The 12,120-nt window shown below is 38.9% G+C and overlaps 12 non-coding genes across 12 annotated transcripts; 5 read left to right on the top strand and 7 right to left on the bottom strand.

Moving 5' to 3' along the window:
• Positions 1 to 236: 236 nt before the first annotated feature.
• On the bottom strand, positions 237 to 307 carry TRNAD-GUC. The gene has a single exon. It is a non-coding gene; the product is annotated as a tRNA-Asp (tRNA).
• A 341-nt stretch (positions 308 to 648) lies between these two features.
• On the top strand, positions 649 to 741 carry TRNAY-GUA. The gene is made up of 2 exons: positions 649 to 685; positions 707 to 741. It is a non-coding gene; the product is annotated as a tRNA-Tyr (tRNA).
• Positions 742 to 1,873: 1,132 nt separating this feature from the next.
• On the bottom strand, positions 1,874 to 1,945 carry TRNAD-GUC. Its single transcript has one exon. It is a non-coding gene; the product is annotated as a tRNA-Asp (tRNA).
• Positions 1,946 to 3,523: 1,578 nt separating this feature from the next.
• On the bottom strand, positions 3,524 to 3,594 carry TRNAD-GUC. Its single transcript has one exon. It is a non-coding gene; the product is annotated as a tRNA-Asp (tRNA).
• Positions 3,595 to 5,585: 1,991 nt separating this feature from the next.
• Positions 5,586 to 5,679, top strand: TRNAY-GUA. The gene is made up of 2 exons: positions 5,586 to 5,622; positions 5,644 to 5,679. It is a non-coding gene; the product is annotated as a tRNA-Tyr (tRNA).
• Positions 5,680 to 6,813: 1,134 nt separating this feature from the next.
• On the bottom strand, positions 6,814 to 6,884 carry TRNAD-GUC. The gene has a single exon. It is a non-coding gene; the product is annotated as a tRNA-Asp (tRNA).
• A 345-nt stretch (positions 6,885 to 7,229) lies between these two features.
• TRNAY-GUA lies at positions 7,230 to 7,323 on the top strand. Its single transcript has 2 exons — positions 7,230 to 7,266; positions 7,288 to 7,323. It is a non-coding gene; the product is annotated as a tRNA-Tyr (tRNA).
• Positions 7,324 to 8,459: 1,136 nt separating this feature from the next.
• TRNAD-GUC lies at positions 8,460 to 8,531 on the bottom strand. Its single transcript has one exon. It is a non-coding gene; the product is annotated as a tRNA-Asp (tRNA).
• Positions 8,532 to 8,876: 345 nt separating this feature from the next.
• On the top strand, positions 8,877 to 8,969 carry TRNAY-GUA. Its single transcript has 2 exons — positions 8,877 to 8,913; positions 8,935 to 8,969. It is a non-coding gene; the product is annotated as a tRNA-Tyr (tRNA).
• A 1,135-nt stretch (positions 8,970 to 10,104) lies between these two features.
• Positions 10,105 to 10,175, bottom strand: TRNAD-GUC. Its single transcript has one exon. It is a non-coding gene; the product is annotated as a tRNA-Asp (tRNA).
• A 344-nt stretch (positions 10,176 to 10,519) lies between these two features.
• On the top strand, positions 10,520 to 10,612 carry TRNAY-GUA. Its single transcript has 2 exons — positions 10,520 to 10,556; positions 10,578 to 10,612. It is a non-coding gene; the product is annotated as a tRNA-Tyr (tRNA).
• Positions 10,613 to 11,745: 1,133 nt separating this feature from the next.
• On the bottom strand, positions 11,746 to 11,817 carry TRNAD-GUC. The gene has a single exon. It is a non-coding gene; the product is annotated as a tRNA-Asp (tRNA).
• Positions 11,818 to 12,120: the final 303 nt, after the last annotated feature.

Here is a 12,120-nt window from a genome sequence, read left to right as displayed (position 1 = left end):
ACGCGGCATTCGAACTGCCATGTCAGATTGTGCGATATGGCATAAAAGAGTATAAATCGGACAAAAATAATGTTAACAGCTCAGACCTTAGCTCAGTTGGTAGAGTGGTGGACTGTAGTTGGACTAATCTAAATTGGAAATCCTTAAGTCGCTGGTTTGATTCCGGCAGGTTGGATTGATGTTCTAATATTAAGCTTTTTAATTTTTCCTTTGAAGAGCTAAAAAAAAAAAAAAGACGCCGTTGCGGGGATCGAACCCGGGTCTCCCGCGTGACAGGCGGGGATACTCACCACTATACTACAACGACTCGCGCGCAAACAGGACTGTCACAAATTTCTATTTAAGTAAGTCCAATCAAATGTGGCACCATGGTTCGTGTGGCGATCTAATTGCAATTGAAACTAACATTTCATAGTCGGACAAAGTACCTGTTTAGTCCCTGTACTGTAGCGTTTTGTTCAATTTAGTTTTGTACGTTTATTTTGTGTAATCTAGTCCGGTACTTTAAGATTTAGAACAATTAAGGACAACATTAACACCATAATTTTTTCCGTTAAGTTTTTTTCTACGTGGCATTCGAACTGCCATGTCGGATTGTGCGATGTGGCATAAAAGAGTGCAATACGGACAAAAATATAGTTAATAGCTCCGACCTTAGCTCAGTTGGTAGAGCGGAGGACTGTAGTTTGATTAATCTAAGTTGGAAATCCTTAGGTCGCTGGTTGAATCCGGCAGGTCGGATTGATTTTTTACAATATTAAGCATTTTAATTTTTCCTTTGAAGAGCTAAAAAAAAAACGCTGTTGCTGGGATTGAACCCAGGTCTCCCGAGTGACAGGCGGGAATACTCACCACCAATGCTGCATAAAACGTTAGGCGCCCCTAGGCGGCTAGGGGCGCCTAGGCGCCGATTTTTTTATTTATTATTATAGTTTTTTTTTTATTTTTAATAAAATTAAAAATTAAATTTTTTTAAATTTAGTAATAAAACATAAGGTTTCCATAGTTGTTTCTTAGAAACTATTTACGAAAGTGGTGTAAAATTGTTCAAAATATTGTTTAAACCATCTAAATACATAAAAAACTAAAATTAAGAACTAAAGAGGCATTTTTTGAGAAATTAGTGGACCAAACCGCCTTTGGCTGTTTGCGGTGTATAGATCTCGAAAAAATACGCGATTTGAAAAAAAAATTGACCAAATCAGACAACCGAGTCAAAAGTTATGCCCTCCAAAACTTTTTCGACATTTTCAAAAAAAAAAAAATTCCCCGAACCGGCCGGTTAGGCGGTCTAGGCCATTCCTCGCGGCGGCTCCCCCCGCCAGCGCCTAGGCGCGATTTTTGCAGCACTGCTCACCACTATACTACAACGATTCGCGCGGCAGTACAGGACAGTCACATATTACTATTTAAGTAAACCCAATCCAATGTGACACCATGGTGCGTGTGGCCATGTAATTGCAACTGAAACTAGCATTTCATAATCGGACAAAGTACCTGTTAGGTCCCCGTAGTGTAGCGTTTTGTTCAATTTAGTCATTGTACCTTTATTTCGTGTAATTTAGTCCTTTTACTTTAAGATTTTGAACAATTAAGGACAATATTAACACCGAAAATTTTTCCGTTAAGTTTGTCAACGCGGCATTCGAACTGCCATGTCAGATTGTGCGATATGGCATAAAAGAGTATAAATCGGACAAAAATAATGTTAACAGCTCAGACCTTAGCTCAGTTGGTAGAGTGGTGGACTGTAGTTGGACTAATCTAAATTGGAAATCCTTAAGTCGCTGGTTTGATTCCGGCAGGTTGGATTGATGTTCTAAATATTAAGCTTTTTAATTTTTCCTTTGAAGAGCTAAAAAAAAAAAAAAGACGCCGTTGCCGGGGATCGAACCCGGGTCTCCCGCGTGACAGGCGGGGATACTCACCACTATACTACAACGACTCGCGCGGCAGAACAGGACTGTCACAAATTTCTATTTAAGTAAGTCCAATCAAATGTGGCACCATGGTTCGTGTGGCGATCTAATTGCAATTGAAACTAACATTTCATAGTCGGACAAAGTACCTGTTTAGTCCCTGTACTGTAGCGTTTTGTTCAATTTAGTTATTGTACGTTTATTTTGTGTAATCTAGTCCCGGTACTTTAAGATTTAGAACAATTAAGGACAACATTAACACCATAATTTTTTCCGTTAAGTTTTTTTCTACGTGGCATTCGAACTGCCATGTCGGATTGTGCGATGTGGCATAAAAGAGTGCAATACGGACAAAAATATAGTTAATAGCTCCGACCTTAGCTCAGTTGTAGAGCGGAGGACTGTAGTTTGATTAATCTAAGTTGGAAATCCTTAGGTCGCTGGTTGAATCCGGCAGGTCGGATTGATTTTTTACAATATTAAGCATTTTAATTTTTCCTTTGAAGAGCTAAAAAAAAAACGCTGTTGCTGGGGATTGAACCCAGGTCTCCCGAGTGACAGGCGGGAATACTCACCACCAATGCTGCATAAAACGTTAGGCGCCCCCTAGGCGGCTAGGGGGCGCCTAGGCGCCGATTTTTTTATTTATTATTATAGTTTTTTTTTTATTTTAATAAAATTAAAAATTAAATTTTTTAAATTTAGTAATAAAACATAAGGTTTCCATAGTTGTTTCTTAGAAACTATTTACGAAAGTGGTGGTAAAATTGTTCAAAATATTGTTTAAACCATCTAAATACATAAAAAACTAAAATTAAGAACTAAAGAGGCATTTTTTTGAGAAATTAGTGGACCAAACCGCCTTTGGCTGTTTGCGGTGTATAGATCTCGAAAAAATACGCGATTTGAAAAAAAAATTTGACCAAATCAGACAACCGAGTCAAAAGTTATGCCCTCCAAAACTTTTTCGACATTTTCAAAAAAAAAAAAAAAATTCCCCGAACCGGCCGGTTAGGCGGTCTAGGCCATTCCTCGCGGCGGCCTCCCCCCGCCCAGCGCCTAGGCGCGATTTTTGCAGCACTGCTCACCACTATACTACAACGATTCGCGCGGCAGTACAGGACTGTCACATATTACTATTTAAGTAAACCCAATCCAATGTGACACCATGGTGCGTGTGGCCATGTAATTGCAACTGAAACTAGCATTTCATAATCGGACAAAGTACCTGTTAGGTCCCCGTAGTGTAGCGTTTTGTTCAATTTAGTCATTGTACCTTTATTTCGTGTAATTTAGTCCTTTTACTTTAAGATTTTGAACAATTAAGGACAATATTAACACCGAAAAATTTTTTCCGTTAAGTTTGTCAACGCGGCATTCGAACTGCCATGTCAGATTGTGCGATATGGCATAAAAGAGTATAAATCGGACAAAAATAATGTTAACAGCTCAGACCTTAGCTCAGTTGGTAGAGTGGTGACTGTAGTTGGACTAATCTAAATTGGAAATCCTTAAGTCGCTGGTTTGATTCCGGCAGGTTGGATTGATGTTCTAAATATTAAGCTTTTTAATTTTTCCTTTGAAGAGCTAAAAAAAAAAAAAGACGCCGTTGCCGGGGATCGAACCCGGGTCTCCGCGTGACAGGCGGGGATACTCACCACTATACTACAACGACTCGCGCGGCAAACAGGACTGTCACAAATTTCTATTTAAGTAAGTCCAATCAAATGTGGCACCATGGTTCGTGTGGCGATCTAATTGCAATTGAAACTAACATTTCATAGTCGGACAAAGTACCTGTTTAGTCCCTGTACTGTAGCGTTTTGTTCAATTTAGTTATTGTACGTTTATTTTGTGTAATCTAGTCCCGGTACTTTAAGATTTAGAACAATTAAGGACAACATTAACACCATAATTTTTTCCGTTAAGTTTTTTTTCTACGTGGCATTCGAACTGCATGTCGGATTGTGCGATGTGGCATAAAGAGTGCAATACGGACAAAAATATAGTTAATAGCTCCGACCTTAGCTCAGTTGGGCAGAGCGGAAGGACTGTAGTTTGATTAATCTAAGGTTGGAAATCCTTAGGTCGTGGTTCGAATCCGGCAGGTCGGCATTGATTTTTTACAATATTAAGCATTTTAATTTTTTCTTTGAAGAGCTAAAAAAAAAAACGCTGTTGCTGGGGATTGAACCCGGGTCTCCCGAGTGACAGGCGGAATACTCACCACCAATGCTGCATAAAACGTTAGGCGCCCCTAGGCGGCTAGGGGCGCCTAGGCGCCGATTTTTTTATTTATTATTATAGTTTTTTTTTTATTTTTAATAAAATTAAAATTAAATTTTTTAAATTTAGTAATAAAACATAAGGTTTCCATAGTTGTTTCTTAGAAACTATTTACGAAAGTGTGGTAAAATTGTTCAAAATATTGTTTAAACCATCTAAATACATAAAAACTTAAAATTAAGAATAAAGAGGCATTTTTTTGAGAAATTAGTGGACCAAACCGCCTTTGGCTGTTTGCGGTGTATAGATCTCGAAAAAATACGCGATTTGAAAAAAAAATTTGACCAAATCAGACAACCGAGTCAAAAGTTATGCCTCCAAAACTTTTTCGACATTTTCAAAAAAAAAAAAAAATTCCCCGAACCGGCCGGTTAGGCGGTCTAGGCCATTCCTCGCGGCGGCCTCCCCCCGCCCAGCGCCTAGGCGCGATTTTTGCAGCACTGCTCACCACTATACTACAACGATTCGCGCGGCAGTACAGGACTGTCACATATTACTATTTAAGTAAACCCAATCCAATGTGACACCATGGTGCGTGTGGCCATGTAATTGCAACTGAAACTAGCATTTCATAATCGGACAAAGTACCTGTTAGGTCCCCGTAGTGTAGCGTTTTGTTCAATTTAGTCATTGTACCTTTATTTCGTGTAATTTAGTCCTTTTACTTTAAGATTTTGAACAATTAAGGACAATATTAACACCGAAAATTTTTTCCGTTAAGTTTGTCAACGCGGCATTCGAACTGCCATGTCAGATTGTGCGATATGGCATAAAAGAGTATAAATCGGACAAAAATAATGTTAACAGCTCAGACCTTAGCTCAGTTGGTAGAGTGGTGGACTGTAGTTGGACTAATCTAAATTGGAAATCCTTAAGTCGCTGGTTTGATTCCGGCAGGTTGGATTGATGTTCTAAATATTAAGCTTTTTAATTTTTCCTTTGAAGAGCTAAAAAAAAAAAAAAGACGCGTTGCCGGGGATCGAACCCGGTCTCCCGCGTGACAGGCGGGGATACTCACCACTATACTACAACGACTCGCGCGGCAGAACAGGACTGTCACAAATTTCTATTTAAGTAAGTCCAATCAAATGTGGCACCATGGTTCGTGTGGCGATCTAATTGCAATTGAAACTAACATTTCATAGTCGGACAAAGTACCTGTTTAGTCCCTGTACTGTAGCGTTTTGTTCAATTTAGTTATTGTACGTTTATTTTGTGTAATCTAGTCCCGGTACTTTAAGATTTAGAACAATTAAGGACAACATTAACACCATAATTTTTTCCGTTAAGTTTTTTTCTACGTGGCATTCGAACTGCCATGTCGGATTGTGCGATGTGGCATAAAAGAGTGCAATACGGACAAAAATATAGTTAATAGCTCCGACCTTAGCTCAGTTGGTAGAGCGGAGGACTGTAGTTTGATTAATCTAAGTTGGAAATCCTTAGGTCGCTGGTTTGAATCCGGCAGGTCGGATTGATTTTTTACAATATTAAGCATTTTAATTTTTCCTTTGAAGAGCTAAAAAAAAAACGCTGTTGCGGGGATTGAACCCAGGTCTCCCGAGTGACAGGCGGAATACTCACCACCAATGCTGCATAAAACGTTAGGCGCCCCCTAGGCGGCTAGGGGGCGCCTAGGCGCCGATTTTTTATTTATTATTATAGTTTTTTTTATTTTTAATAAAATTAAAAATTAAATTTTTTAAATTTAGTAATAAAACATAAGGTTTCCATAGTTGTTTCTTAGAAACTATTTACGAAAGTGGTGGTAAAATTGTTCAAAATATTGTTTAAACCATCTAAATACATAAAAAACTAAAATTAAGAACTAAAGAGGCATTTTTTGAGAAATTAGTGGACCAAACCGCCTTTGGCTGTTTGCGGTGTATAGATCTCGAAAAAATACGCGATTTGAAAAAAAAATTTGACCAAATCAGACAACCGAGTCAAAAGTTATGCCTCCAAAACTTTTTCGACATTTTCAAAAAAAAAAAAAAAATTCCCCGAACCGGCCGGTTAGGCGGTCTAGGCCATTCCTCGCGGCGGCCTCCCCCGCCAGCGCCTAGGCGCGATTTTTGCAGCACTGCTCACCACTATACTACAACGATTCGCGCGGCAGTACAGGACTGTCACATATTACTATTTAAGTAAACCCAATCCAATGTGACACCATGGTGCGTGTGGCCATGTAATTGCAACTGAAACTAGCATTTCATAATCGGACAAAGTACCTGTTAGGTCCCCGTAGTGTAGCGTTTTGTTCAATTTAGTCATTGTACCTTTATTTCGTGTAATTTAGTCCTTTTACTTTAAGATTTTGAACAATTAAGGACAATATTAACACCGAAAATTTTTTCCGTTAAGTTTGTCAACGCGGCATTCGAACTGCCATGTCAGATTGTGCGATATGGCATAAAAGAGTATAAATCGGACAAAAATAATGTTAACAGCTCAGACCTTAGCTCAGTTGGTAGAGTGGTGGACTGTAGTTGGACTAATCTAAATTGGAAATCCTTAAGTCGCTGGTTTGATTCCGGCAGGTTGGATTGATGTTCTAATATATTAAGCTTTTTAATTTTTCCTTTGAAGAGCTAAAAAAAAAAAAAGACGCCGTTGCCGGGGATCGAACCCGGGTCTCCGCGTGACAGGCGGGGATACTCACCACTATACTACAACGACTCGCGCGGCAGAACAGGACTGTCACAAATTTCTATTTAAGTAAGTCCAATCAAATGTGGCACCATGGTTCGTGTGGCGATCTAATTGCAATTGAAACTAACATTTCATAGTCGGACAAAGTACCTGTTTAGTCCCTGTACTGTAGGGTTTTGTTCAATTTAGTTATTGTACGTTTATTTTGTGTAATCTAGTCCCGGTACTTTAAGATTTAGAACAATTAAGGACAACATTAACACCATAATTTTTTCCGTTAAGTTTTTTTCTACGTGGCATTCGAACTGCCATGTCGGATTGTGCGATGTGGCATAAAAGAGTGCAATACGGACAAAAATATAGTTAATAGCTCCGACCTTAGCTCAGTTGGTAGAGCGGAGGACTGTAGTTTGATTAATCTAAGTTGGAAATCCTTAGGTCGCTGGTTCGAATCCGGCAGGTCGGATTGATTTTTTACAATATTAAGCATTTTAATTTTTCCTTTGAAGAGCTAAAAAAAAAAACGCTGTTGCGGGATTGAACCCAGGTCTCCCGAGTGACAGCGGGAATACTCACCACCAATGCTGCATAAAACGTTAGGCGCCCCCTAGGCGGCTAGGGGGCGCCTAGGCGCCGATTTTTTTATTTATTATTATAGTTTTTTTTTATTTTTAATAAAATTAAAAATTAAATTTTTTTAAATTTAGTAATAAAACATAAGGTTTCCATAGTTGTTTCTTAGAAACTATTTACGAAAGTGGTGGTAAAATTGTTCAAAATATTGTTTAAACCATCTAAATACATAAAAAACTAAAATTAAGAACTAAAGAGGCATTTTTTTGAGAAATTAGTGGACCAAACCGCCTTTGGCTGTTTGCGGTGTATAGATCTCGAAAAAATACGCGATTTGAAAAAAAATTTGACCAAATCAGACAACCGAGTCAAAAGTTATGCCTTCCAAAACTTTTTCGACATTTTCAAAAAAAAAAAAAAAATTCCCGAACCGGCCGGTTAGGCGGTCTAGGCCATTCCTCGCGGCGGCCTCCCCCCGCCCAGCGCCTAGGCGCGATTTTTGCAGCACTGCTCACCACTATACTACAACGATTCGCGCGGCAGTACAGGACTGTCACATATTACTATTTAAGTAAACCCAATCCAATGTGACACCATGGGCGTGTGGCCATGTAATTGCAACTGAAACTAGCATTTCATATCGGACAAAGTACCTGTTAGGTCCCCGTAGTGTAGCGTTTGTTCAATTTAGTCATTGTACCTTTATTTCGTGTAATTTAGTCCTTTTACTTTAAGATTTTGAACAATTAAGGACAATATTAACACCGAAAATTTTTTCCGTTAAGTTTGTCAACGCGGCATTCGAACTGCCATGTCAGATTGTGCGATATGGCATAAAAGAGTATAAATCGGACAAAAATAATGTTAACAGCTCAGACCTTAGCTCAGTTGGTAGAGTGGTGGACTGTAGTTGGACTAATCTAAATTGGAAATCCTTAAGTCGCTGGTTTGATTCCGGCAGGTTGGATTGATGTTCTAATATATTAAGCTTTTAATTTTTCCTTTGAAGAGCTAAAAAAAAAAAAAAGACGCCGTTGCCGGGGATCGAACCCGGGTCTCCCGCGTGACAGGCGGGGATACTCACCACTATACTACAACGACTCGCGCGGCAGAACAGGACTGTCACAAATTTCTATTTAAGTAAGTCCAATCAAATGTGGCACCATGGTTCGTGTGGCGATCTAATTGCAATTGAAACTAACATTTCATAGTCGGACAAAGTACCTGTTTAGTCCCTGTACTGTAGCGTTTTGTTCAATTTAGTTATTGTACGTTTATTTTGTGTAATCTAGTCCCGGTACTTTAAGATTTAGAACAATTAAGGACAACATTAACACCATAATTTTTTCCGTTAAGTTTTTTTCTACGTGGCATTCGAACTGCCATGTCGGATTGTGCGATGTGGCATAAAAGAGTGCAATACGGACAAAAATATAGTTAATAGCTCCGACCTTAGCTCAGTTGGTAGAGCGGAGGACTGTAGTTTGATTAATCTAAGTTGGAAATCCTTAGGTCGCTGGTTGAATCCGGCAGGTCGGATTGATTTTTTACAATATTAAGCATTTTAATTTTTCCTTTGAAGAGCTAAAAAAAAAAACGCTGTTGCGGGGATTGAACCCAGGTCTCCCGAGTGACAGGCGGGAATACTCACCACCAATGCTGCATAAAACGTTAGGCGCCCCCTAGGCGGCTAGGGGCGCCTAGCGCCGATTTTTTTATTTATTATTATAGTTTTTTTTTTATTTTTAATAAAATTAAAAATTAAATTTTTTAAATTTAGTAATAAAACATAAGGTTTCCATAGTTGTTTCTTAGAAACTATTTACGAAAGTGGTGGTAAAATTGTTCAAAATATTGTTTAAACCATCTAAATACATAAAAAACTAAAATTAAGAACTAAAGAGGCATTTTTTGAGAAATTAGTGGACCAAACCGCCTTTGGGCTGTTTGCGGTGTATAGATCTCGAAAAAATACGCGATTTGAAAAAAAAATTTGACCAAATCAGACAACCGAGTCAAAAGTTATGCCCTCCAAAACTTTTTCGACATTTTCAAAAAAAAAAAAAAATTCCCCGAACCGGCCGGTTAGGCGGTCTAGGCCATTCCTCGCGGCGGCCTCCCCCCCAGCGCCTAGGCGCGATTTTTGCAGCACTGCTCACCACTATACTACAACGATTCGCGCGGCAGTACAGGACAGTCACATATTACTATTTAAGTAAACCCAATCCAATGTGACACCATGGTGCGTGTGGCCATGTAATTGCAACTGAAACTAGCATTTCATAGTCGGACAAAGTACCTGTTAGGTCCCCGTAGTGTAGCGTTTTGTTCAATTTAGTCATTGTACCTTTATTTCGTGTAATTTAGTCCTTTTACTTTAAGATTTTGAACAATTAAGGACAATATTAACACCGAAAATTTTTTCGTTAAGTTTGTCAACGCGGCATTCGAACTGCCATGTCAGATTGTGCGATATGGCATAAAAGAGTATAAATCGGACAAAAATAATGTTAACAGCTCAGACCTTAGCTCAGTTGGTAGAGTGGTGGACTGTAGTTGGACTAATCTAATTGGAAATCCTTAAGTCGCTGGTTTGATTCCGGCAGGTTGGATTGATGTTCTAATATATTAAGCTTTTTAATTTTTCCTTTGAAGAGCTAAAAAAAAAAAAAGACGCCGTTGCGGGGATCGAACCCGGGTCTCCCGCGTGACAGGCGGGGATACTCACCACTATACTACAACGACTCGCGCGGCAGAACAGGACTGTCACAAATTTCTATTTAAGTAAGTCCAATCAAATGTGGCACCATGGTTCGTGTGGCGATCTAATTGCAATTGAAACTAACATTTCATAGTCGGACAAAGTACCTGTTTAGTCCCTGTACTGTAGCGTTTTGTTCAATTTAGTTATTGTACGTTTATTTTGTGTAATCTAGTCCCGGTACTTTAAGATTTAGAACAATTAAGGACAACATTAACACCATAATTTTTCCGTTAAGTTTTTTTCTACGTGGCATTCGAACTGCCATGTCGGATTGTGCGATGTGGCATAAAAGAGTGCAATACGGACAAAAATATAGTTAATAGCTCCGACCTTAGCTCAGTTGGTAGAGCGGAGGACTGTAGTTTGATTAATCTAAGTTGGAAATCCTTAGGTCGCTGGTTGAATCCGGCAGGTCGGATTGATTTTTTACAATATTAAGCATTTTAATTTTTCCTTTGAAGAGCTAAAAAAAAACGCTGTTGCCGGGGATTGAACCCAGGTCTCCCGAGTGACAGGCGGGAATACTCACCACCAATGCTGCATAAAACGTTAGGCGCCCCTAGGCGGCTAGGGGCGCCTAGGCGCCGATTTTTTTATTATTATTTATAGTTTTTTTTATTTTTAATAAAATTAAAAATTAAATTTTTTTAAATTTAGTAATAAAACATAAGGTTTCCATAGTTGTTTTTAGAAACTATTTACGAAAGTGGTGTAAAATTGTTCAAAATATTGTTTAAACCATCTAAATACATAAAAAACTAAAATTAAGAACTAAAGAGGCATTTTTTGAGAAATTAGTGGACCAAACCGCCTTTGGCTGTTTGCGGTGTATAGATCTCGAAAAAATACGCGATTTGAAAAAAAAATTTGACCAAATCAGACAACCGAGTCAAAAGTTATGCCCTCCAAAACTTTTTCGACATTTTCAAAAAAAAAAAAAAAATTCCCGAACCGGCCGGTTAGGCGGTCTAGGCCATTCCTCGCGGCGGCCTCCCCCCGCCCAGCGCCTAGGCGCGATTTTTGCAGCACTGCTCACCACTATACTACAACGATTCGCGGCAGTACAGGACTGTCACATATTACTATTTAAGTAAACCCAATCCAATGTGACACCATGGTGCGTGTGGCCATGTAATTGCAACTGAAACTAGCATTTCATAATCGGACAAAGTACCTGTTAGGTCCCCGTAGTGTAGCGTTTTGTTCAATTTAGTCATTGTACCTTTATTTCGTGTAATTTAGTCCTTTTACTTTAAGATTTTGAACAATTAAGGACAATATTAACACCGAAAATTTTTTCCGTTAAGTTTGTCAACGCGGCATTCGAACTGCCATGTCAGATTGTGCGATATGGCATAAAAGAGTATAAATCGGACAAAAATAATGTTAACAGCTCAGACCTTAGCTCAGTTGGTAGAGTGGTGGACTGTAGTTGGACTAATCTAAATTGGAAATCCTTAAGTCGCTGTTTGATTCCGGCAGGTTGGATTGATGTTCTAATATATTAAGCTTTTTAATTTTTCCTTTGAAGAGCTAAAAAAAAAAAAAAGACGCCGTTGCCGGGGATCGAACCCGGGTCTCCCGCGTGACAGGCGGGGATACTCACCACTATACTACAACGACTCGCGGCAAACAGGACTGTCACAAATTTCTATTTAAGTAAGTCCAATCAAATGTGGCACCATGGTTCGTGTGGCGATCTAATTGCAATTGAAACTAACATTTCATAGTCGGACAAAGTACCTGTTTAGTCCCTGTACTGTAGCGTTTTGTTCAATTTAGTTATTGTACGTTTATTTTGTGTAATCTAGTCCCGGTACTTTAAGATTTAGAACAATTAAGGACAACATTAACACCATAATTTTTTCCGTTAAGTTTTTTTCTACGTGGCATTCGAACTGCCATGTCGGATTGTGCGATGTGGCA

The sequence above is a fragment of the Ipomoea nil genome, unplaced genomic scaffold (genome assembly GCF_001879475.1).
Source record: "Ipomoea nil cultivar Tokyo-kokei standard unplaced genomic scaffold, Asagao_1.1 scaffold0493, whole genome shotgun sequence".
Taxonomy (NCBI): domain Eukaryota; kingdom Viridiplantae; phylum Streptophyta; class Magnoliopsida; order Solanales; family Convolvulaceae; genus Ipomoea; species Ipomoea nil.
This window is presented reverse-complemented; position numbering and strand designations above follow the sequence as displayed.